The sequence below is a fragment of the Hyperolius riggenbachi genome, chromosome 1 (assembly GCF_040937935.1).
Source record: "Hyperolius riggenbachi isolate aHypRig1 chromosome 1, aHypRig1.pri, whole genome shotgun sequence".
Lineage (NCBI taxonomy): Eukaryota > Metazoa > Chordata > Amphibia > Anura > Hyperoliidae > Hyperolius > Hyperolius riggenbachi.
Window position 1 is genome coordinate 280,294,903 of NC_090646.1, and position 10,497 is coordinate 280,305,399.

Sequence of the window (10,497 nt, forward strand, 5' to 3'; positions counted from 1 at the left end):
TCAGAGACTGCTGATGGTCAGAAAAGCACTCAGAAAGTACTCACAGTGTGTCTCAGGCCTGAGGAAGGATTCACACTTGTCCAAGAGAAAAATGCTTGCGAGTATACTGTACATACCGTATATGCAATTCCACATTTTGCAATTTTTTTGTTTACGGTTGTGCGAATGTTTGTGTATGTTTTTGTATTTATTTCTTTTGTATTTTTTTTATTTTTGTATTGTGTTTTGTTTTTCTGCCTGAAAGAAGCTATTAAAATGACAAACACATATACACACAGGTAGACACAGTCAGACATACACACATGTACAAACATCCTTTATGCTTTCTTAAATTTTAGTTTTTATAATATAACACGGTGTTTACTTACAGCTGTTCTTCGCACCGCACCACCAGTGATTTAATCAACACACATATATACAAGTATGAATGAATAATAACTAATTTTAGCTTGTTCATATGGCCATGCATACTCAGTATGCCATACTCCTGTTATCATGCTTTGTTCAGTCAACTGTGTTATGACCTAGTAATAGAGTGGTTGAACACTTACACAGTTCTGTGGTCACAGATTTGCTTGAATTAATGAATTCTGCTGGTATGAGAACGGCGCAGCTAAGAAAGGATTTATTTTTTGTAAAGCTCTAACCAGCAATTTGAAATTTTAAGGACTATTTTAGTTAAACTCACAATTCCCATATTTGCTATCTCAAGTTCATACGATAAAATCTTTTATATAGCTGAATATGAAGTCTGTCAGGTATTTAAGTTTTAATGTTCCTCTACAATGCATACTTTTTTACTTTATTTTTATTATTGCCCATACAAGCTAATGATTTAATAGGAATACAAGCTCCAAACCAAAGCTTAGTAATAGGAAACAGGTGGGTACCCTTGGGGCATCCAATAAATTTTAAAAGTACTGGCACGGTCATCCATTCCTTTTATAGATAAAATAGACTTATAATATGTGTTGCATATTAATTATTCATTTATTTCATGTTATTTGTGTTTGCAATTAAACACCTGCCGCTTGGAGGTAGTGAAACGAATGTTGGTTAAGCTTCAGTTGCAGAGTAGTGTAGTACTCTTCAGTGCCAGAGGTTTACAGTTGTGTACCTATAATTTCTGTGTGCTGAACATCTGCACAAACCACATCTGTTGTTCTGTATGCATAATCTTACACTTTGTAAGCTGGGTTATTAAAGGTAAGTATTTCTATTAAAGAGGAACTGTACTGAAAATAGCATAATTAATATAATTGCTTATTTTTTACAATATTCATTTATAAGTTATTTAGTCAGTATTTGCCCATTGTAAAACCATTCCTCATCCTGATTTATAGTCCGGAATTGAATACAGGTAGTGATATATTTGGTCTTGTCAAGTGCAGCTCTGCAGAATGTTTGTTTGCTGAGAGCTCCAACACCAATACAAAATGTACAAGAAGAGAATCAGCCTAGCACGGGGAGGGCAGGGTTAAATACCAATAAACAGGGATATTTGTGCTGAAACCAGGAAAATTACCATAAACGTGGCCTTGAAAATGTCCTGCTTTCTACTTTACATCACTACAGTACCTTTTTAAGAGGTCAAGCTGGCTCTGGGGGCTAAACTTCCTCCCCCACAGTGCAAAACTGGTAACATTGCACCTGGGGCTAGCATCTTTCATATCTCCATGTAGGTGGAAATCCGTTGTATTCTATTGGAGTATGTAAATAATGTTTTGCAGAAAATTGATCTGCAGTTTCTTGTGTCAACCCGGAGGAGGCAAGTCCACCCTCCTCATTTTTAAAAGTTTTAGATCTTTTTATCCTTCTGGTGCCTCTGTATCCATACCTCATCTGAAGATTATGGGCAGATTCGACAAATAGACAAATTTATCTCTAATCGACTCTGATACAAGATAAATTTGTGTCTTTGTCGAAGCCCAAATACTGCAGACCGATTCTTGTCTGATTTCAGTATGAAATCTTCAGGGAATTGGCCATCTGCCCTGCCGCTGCCCCCCTAATGTATATATGTGCCCCATGTGTGTGCATAGCGTCAGTCGCAAGACGCTATGTGCCGTATGTGTGTATGCGGCTGATAGAACCCAGAGAGACGGACGGACACCATGCTGAGGCTGACACAGGTAATGCATAAATGCACACACGGGAGGGAGGGGGCACATTTATACATTAGTGGGGCAGCAGCGGGGGGTTTGACGCTCTGTCGCTCGTTCTGAATCGGCTGCCATACCGCTGGACACCCGATCGACCAACTTCGGGCCGACATCTTGCTCCATGCGCAATCGACTAACGCCACCAATTTCGGCCCGAAATTGGTCACATCGTCCTTCGGGCCTGCACTTGGCGGCACCGATTTTCACCCAATTCGATAATAATAATTGAATTGGTTGCTCAATCGGCCACCAAAGTCGCCTGACGAATGGGCACCTTAAGTTTTAAGATACATGAGAAAGGAATGTCTCTTATATAAGTAATGTGTAGCTATCTACAGCAGCCACTCAGTAGATAGCTACAAATAATTGCAGGGGCTGCTCCCACTATAGTTACGCCCCTGGGCAAAAAGAGTGCTGATGTTCATCTACTGATTACTCAGCAGTCAGCAATAGCAGCAACAAATATAAAACGATCTCTTGAGAAAGTGATCTTCTTTCTCAAGTAACACTTTTGCTATAAAGAATGTGCAATAATAAAAAGATAACAGAAAGTGTTTAAAGAATGTCAATCAATATTATATACATGTACACACCAAATGGACTTTACTGATGCATGTTAAAGGCTTTCTGCAGGCTCAACTTCTACTAATTGGATGCCTCGCTTTCTTGCTGCTAGTGCACTTCATTTACCACTTCCAGACATTGATAATTCAAATCTACACCTTGTTTTGATCCTGTTATACCTGCCAGGGCGTAGATTTCAATCATCCTGCCACACGCTCCAGCCCCTCGCGTCGCACTCTCCCCGCTGCAGATCACTTGCCCTGGCGTCTATATGACAGCAGAGCTGTGTGAGCCGACCAGGAGCCGATTCCATTGGCTTACATTGATGGACAGCGTCAGAAGCGGCTCCTGACCTGCTCACACAGCTCTGCCGTCATAGCACAACTACTGCGCCTGCGCAGTGCGCCGCGGACCACGTGGCCATAATTGACAGCGCCGCTTCGCCCAGGCGCAGTAAGGCCTACCCCACGGTTGGCCTCTGCACCGTGCTGGGAGCCCGGTACGGTAGCGGAGAGCAGAGCGGTCAGCGTGGGACAATCGGCTGCAAGGGGCTGGAGAAAGCCACAGGTGAGTAAACTTCATTTTTTACATTTTGTCTGATGATTCCTTTAAGGGGACAGAGACTGCTGGTTTGGAAGTGGCTAAGAATACATGTTTACAAATTGCTATAAATACCTGAATTCACTGATTAGCAGTGCCATCAGCTGACCTCCAACCCTTTGGGTGGCCACACACTATACTAAAAAAGATCAAATTTTACGGTAATTCGGCAAAAATGATCGGTTGCTCCGAAAAATCGAATGCTTTTTTTTTCATTCAGTCGACAAATCTGATTGAATTTCCCATTTTTATTCGATAAAAGAAGATTGGGAGTGTTGGATTTTCTGATCAATTTTTATGAAAATTGATTGTCAATTACTTGATGTACAGACCTAAGCTACTTTTTCAATAATTTTTTTTTATAATTGGAAAAAATTTTACATATGTATGTGATACATTGGTCAGATTTTTGAAATGTTACAACCAATTAGAAAAATCGATTGCAATTCTTGAAATGAAGATACTTAAAAAATTGTATGGTGTGTTGCCACCTTTTGGCTTTTACTGAGGATTGGCAGGCTTCCCTTCTGCCCTTCAAACCACACCTTAGCACTTCAGCCCACCCCTCTCAATTGAACCCAGGAAGCTGACTGGGGAGTGTCAGTTTAGCCAAACCTCCCCTCACAGAACACAATACTCCTGCAGTTAAGCAGGGATAGGGGGACCACCAAATGTAGCAGGTTGTTCATGTGACTGTGTTGCTAATCTCTGAATTCAGATATTTATAGCATTTATAATGATGCATTCATCGTACTGCAACGCTCTAATACCGCCGGTTACGGCGTTAGCAGTTTGAAATCGGCACCAGAGTGAAGAGTTTCTAGCAAAATATATATGACATTTGTTGTAGAAATAAGTTTACATGAAAAAAAGTTGCAGAAAACCTCTGCTGACTTAGGCTTACAATAATAAGATACTATAAGAAATTAAATATGCTCGACTTAGGTTCAGTTGCTTGGGTCTCTCTGCAGCAATTTGGATCAGCAAACATGCCGCACACATGTAACTTCAGTGTATCGGGCACCCACCTGCATGCTCACACCACTGTTTGTTTCCAGTGCAATTGGCTTGAACTTTCTGCCACACTCTTGGTTTAAAATTATGCTGCAATGCTGCTAGTTTCTTTTCCTATATAGGTCTGCACATCGCTGTGGGCCAAGCAATCGGCTGAAGGATCCCATTTGCAGGTGACATAATCCACTGGTTTGACTACCCTGTCTCGTTCTGCTTGGGTTGACAGGAAGTGTAAGTGTGCAGATTGATTTTCTTGCCCTCCGTATTGAATAAAAATATCCATTACACCTTAGCAAAGGTTCTGCAGAGAGGGTCAAGTATGTGGCCATTTTTATACAGCATGATGGAAGCAGGAATAAAACCTTCATCTTATTAAAAGTGTATGATTGAATAGAATATTTACTTTTATTACAATTCTGGGGGCTGTTATCTTTGCCCAAGGGCAGATACTTACTAAAACTGTGAGAGCCATACTGAACCATAAGACGCACCTAGGACAAAATCCAGGGGAAAAAAAAACGAAACCTGGTGTGTCCATGGTGCAGGGGTGTCATGTGGAGTTCCTTTTCCCAAGCTGCTTCCATAATCCCCTCCAGTTACAGAAATTACAGCACAGTGGATTCAGCACAGATGCTCCCTCAGCCCCTGATCCAATCTGCTTCAGCTGGTCTGCGACTCTTCTGCTATCTCTCTTACTGCTCCTGACAACATACGCAATGTAATTACTTCATGTAATTTTGGCAAATTCGATTCTGATCGTAATTATGATTTCATAGGTAATCTTGATTTCACGTAATTTAGTGTAATTTTCATACAAATGCATTAAAGTCTGTGAAGCATAAGAAAACAAATTGTCACTTATGAGAAAACACATTTTTGCACAACATATTGAGTCTATGAATGAACAAAGAAAAATGTTCGCGTGTAAGAAAACACATTTTTGCATAAATGCATTCAAGTCTATGGGCATGACAGTTATATTTTTGGAAAAGATGATGCACCTTTGCAATATTATGGCTTATAATTGTAATCATTTTACTCATGAGGTAAATTATAAAGTGTTTGATAAAGCTTAGTGAATTGAGGCCTATGTCCAGTTATGCCCCTGCTAGCCACTAAACAAAATTCTCTTTATTCTATCCCCTAATACTAACTCTCCAACAATAGCACTTAACCCTAACCAGCACCCCAAACTGTTTCTTACTGTCCATAGTTTTCACTTCCCTGCACTAAACCATTGCAATCAGGGCCAAAATCTTGACAACCAATACTTCAGCTATACAATACCAGAACACTATTGTTGTCAAGATTTTGGCCCTGATTGCAATGGTTTAGTGCAGGGAAGTGAAAACTATGCACAGTAAGTAACAGTTTGGGGTGGCGGTTTAGGGTTAAGTGCTAATGTTGGAGAGTAAAGCAGCCCATACACTCAGCCGATTTTCTGGCCGACCGATCGATCGATTGCAAATCGGTTGGCCAATCGACCGATCGATGGCCGATTTCGATCGATTTCGATGGATTTCCATCGAACTTGCAGGGTGGAAAATTTAGGTCGATCTGATGAGATTGCTTATCAGTTTGCATTGGCCTTAATGGAAATCTGATGGCAAAAAAATGCCATCAGATCGAATTTCAATAGATTTCAAACTGAAATCTATTGGAATTCTATCCTGGTAAAAAATGTTCTAAAAACGCATCAGATAGATCATCAGATGCATTTCTTATCTATCTGCTGCCAATCTGACGAGTGTATGGGCACCTTTAGTATTAGGGGATAGAATAAAGAGACTTTTGTTTATTGGCTAGCAGGGGCGTAACTAGACATCACTGAGCCCCCCTGCGAAACTTTGGAAGCCCCCCACCCCCCTTACTTTCTGCACAGGAAAACCGAGGACCAATGTGTTTTCCTCATGCAGATAGAAACCCTTAGGCAGGGAACACACTTGACTGTTTTCGTGCGCGTTTTCTGCACAGAATAACTGAGAACTCATATTAATCAATGTGCTAGCACACACTTACTGTGTTGTTCGCACGCAGAAAAAAACTGACATTCTGCATGATGACTCTGCACATTTTGGCAGTTTCATTTACATCAGCTGCTGTGAAAAAACGCGTGCGTTTTCCTGCATGGAAACACACTTGGACCTCGATTCATCAAGACTTATCGAATTGGTTAACGACAGTTTGGTAAAATACCGAATTCGTTAAGTTGACTTCAGGATTCATCAAATTTATCTACAGCTGTTAGCGAGCATTCGGTAATAATTTGGTAATCATTCGTTAGTGATGCGTTAAAATGGAAGAAAGTGCAATTCATGAAAATAAAAGTGGGCGTGGTTTAGCGTTACATTTAGGATTAGTTATCTCCTTCACTGCTCTGTCGTTATTGTCAGATCATTGCTGACAGAGAAGATGGAGCTATTTGAAGTGGTTATGTATCAGCTGAGAGGGATTCAAAGGCGCAGAAGGGCAAGAATATGGTCTAGAACCATATTAATTTGCAAGAGAAAGGATTTATTTGCTATAAAAGGACATCTGCATTTCTCTTGAATCATCTTGTAAGAGAACACAGACAGTGCCAGGGTTAACTAATTTGCTAGCTGCACTATATTTTTTTTTAGAAAAGGCTCCTATCAAATTGTGGGATTGTCCCAAGCCACTTCCAGAATCCTGGTCCAGGTGTTGAGCCCTATTCAGAATGTTGCTACATAGTATTCAAAGCACTGCCTTTTACCCACAATTCCATGGGAATCTTATGGCCTTGTGTTAAATTACCGATGTAAAATGGAAATATCGCCACGTTACCGAATGGTTACCGAATTGTTATCGAATTCACACCTTGATGAATACAACTAGAAATCGATAAACTTCGAATTCGGTAATTTAACAAACTGGAAAAAGTTATCTCAAAGACAATGATGAATCCAGGCCTTGGTGTGCAGAAAAAGTATGGAGAAAAACGCGCGCGGAAAACTTAAAGTCAAGTGTGTTCCCTGCCTTAGACTTAAGAAATGTCAGGCAATCTATGCTACCCCAAAATCTACTTACCCGGGGCTTCCTCCAGCCCCTTGCAGCTGACAAGTCCCTCGTTGCAGCTCTGCTCCCAGTACATACATACATACACACACACACACGCTATATGGAGGAACAATAATGACATGCTGAACATAAGATATAGTATTCACTGTAACTTTGGCAAAACATTCAGAATGTCACTGATTGATACTGTTATTATAGGATCTTGGACTCAGTATGAGACAATAAGCTCTCAATGAGGCAGTGACCGTTAGACATCAATCTTTCCCATTCCACTGTGTCCAGTAATCAGACACCTTAAGGTCACTAGCCTGTGTGTAATAAGAATCTAGGAATCTCTTCTGAGGGAAGGTCTACAACTTTTTTTTAACGTGTGACTGCTTTGTTTGTAACATTGTACATGAAGTCATCAGAACTGCTGCAGTCTGAGACAGATGTTTTTCTACAAACCCTAGGGAGCAGGGACAGTGTACAAATTTCAAAGTGTGTATGATTCCTTATCTGTGTGGTAGACACATGCAGTCAACATAACAATGGTAGGAGAGTAGAATACATTTTCTCTCCATGCCCTTAGTTGTCAGTCCCTTAAACTTTTCCCCCCACGGTGGCTTCTGGGCCCCCCTGCGGAGGCATCCCTTGCAGGGTCTATTGTTATGCCCCTGTTGGCTAGGCTTGAGAGGTTAGTGTAAGGTGTAAGAAAGAGGTTGATGTTCAGGGGTTGCAAGTACGCATCAGGAAAGGGTTACTGTGAAGGGGGAGGTTAATATTAATCACCAAGAAAAAGTTAAGGTTTAACGAGAGAAGCTATGGTTAGATTCCGGTAGGGGGATATGTTAGTTGTGGGGATCATTTACAGCCAGTTGTATTACAGGTGAGAAACAACAACCGCACCACTGAAAATACCATCACATAGTCAAAGTGCAGTGCCAGTACCAGAATCAAACATGCTAAATTCAAACACACTAAGCAGGGCTGCCATCTAAAAAAACACACACACACACACCACACACACACACACACACACACACACACACACACACACACACACACACACACACACGATTAAATAAAAATTGATAGATGTATGGCTACCTTAAGTTGTCACAACCATTCAGATTAAATAATAATGTAGTCACACACCTCTAGATAAAATAATTAAGTAGCCAAGAGCCTCCCAATAAACAAATTAAATAGTAGCTGTGTCAAGATAAAATAATAAAAAATGAGGATAGTAGCTATGTAAACACAGTGAGTAAGTAACCATGTTCCCCAGATAACAGAATCAAGTAGCCATGCGCCCATATATATCAATATTTGGTAGCCAGATGTGCCCCTAGATATTAGGCAGCCATAGCTGTCCCCCAATTAGCAGAATTAAGAAGTCCTGTGCGTGCCCCATTTAGCAGTATCAGGTAAACCCCAAGTTCTAATTAGGATTGGAACTATAGCATTTAGGTGCTAGGTGCTGGCTGTGGTGGGTGGGAGGGAGCATCAAAGTGCTGGCTGGAGTGGGTAGGTGCTGGTTTGGGTGGGAGGGAGCTAGGTTGGATAGGAGGGAGGCTAGGAGTTTGCTGGGGTAGGTAGAGTGCTGGCTGGAAGGTCTGGGTGCTGCCTGGTGTGCGTGGGAGTTCTGGGTGCTAGCTAGGGTGGGTGAGGGCTGGGAGCTGGCTGGGGTGGGTGGCAAGGCTGGTTGTCTCACAGACCTCAGATCAGGGTCCCCCCCCCCCCCCCTCACTCACAGCAGACCTGCAGATAAGCACAGCTTGTCTGAGTAACAACTCACCCGATTCTATCACATAGTTATATATAGTTACATAGTTACATAGTTATTTTGGTTGAAAAAAGACATACATCCATCGAGTTCAACCAGTACAAAGTACAACACCAGCCTGCTCCCTCACATATCCCTGTTGATCCAGAGAAAGGCGAAAAAAACCTTACAAGGCATGGTCCAATTAGCCCCAAATGGGAAAAATTCCTTCCCGACTCCAGATGGCAAACAGATAAAATCCCTGGATCACGGTAGTCTTCATTGCTCTGCTCTCTCCTGAAGCCCTCTAATCATTCTGCTCTGCCTCCATCTGTGCCCTGGTTCTGCATGTTACCTGAGTTCATCCGACATGCAGGAAGACCGGGGCAGAGAGAGCCAGAGTAGAAGGATCGCAGAGTGCAGGAAAGAGTGCAGAGAAGATAGAAGTCTCGCGTTGGAATCAGGTGGGTTGTTACACAGATACCGTGGCTTCAGAGGGCAGGGCAGCAGAAAGGGGACAAGGATTTTTTTATAGATTGTTGAAGCTGGGGCCCATGTGGCAGAGCTACTGTTCGGACCCCGGATGCCCCATACTGCGCTATTGGCTGTATTGCCTTGATGGCGGCTCTGCTAATTTGTCCCCCCCCCCCACACACACACACACATGCATAAAGCTGTTCAGATAATTATTTGAACAGCCTTACTGTCCTGACTGGCTTCTACCCCACTTACCAGTCCTCTGAAGGCTCTCTGTGTCCTGACACATCCCTTATTGGGCAAACTGGGGTATACCCTACTATGGTTAAACTGTGTAGCTCTTCTGCTTTACGCACAGTGGCACTCCATCACATGCATTGAAGTGTCACCAGTACCCCAGCACATGAAGCAAACCAGGAGGAAGAGTCAAAGCATATTAAAAAAATTATAAATCGGTAAAGACACATTTCTGAGAATAAAGTGTTATTTATTTATTTGTAACATTTCCAAACTCTATTGAATCAACCTATCCATTTGTATGAATGCAAATCCATTTTCATTGTAGCCATAGTAGTATAAAATAAGCTAAGGTAATTTTTTTTTTTTACTTTATCTAGAATACTGATTCTGTGATATTAATGTGCATAAGAAAATGTCATGTGGTATGAAATCACTGTGCAAGAAAACCACTAACTGATCTTCTACTTCTATAAAGATGAACTGACCATATTTGAAGGCTGTATAATATGGGGAGTATCTTTAGAAACAAGTTGCTCTACTACAGAAACATTATAAAGGAACTGAGCTTAACACATCAAATCTGTTGGGGGAAGGTAACCAACATTATTAGTCATTATTTATTTGAAGAACTAGTGACTTACTCACTCCAGAAAC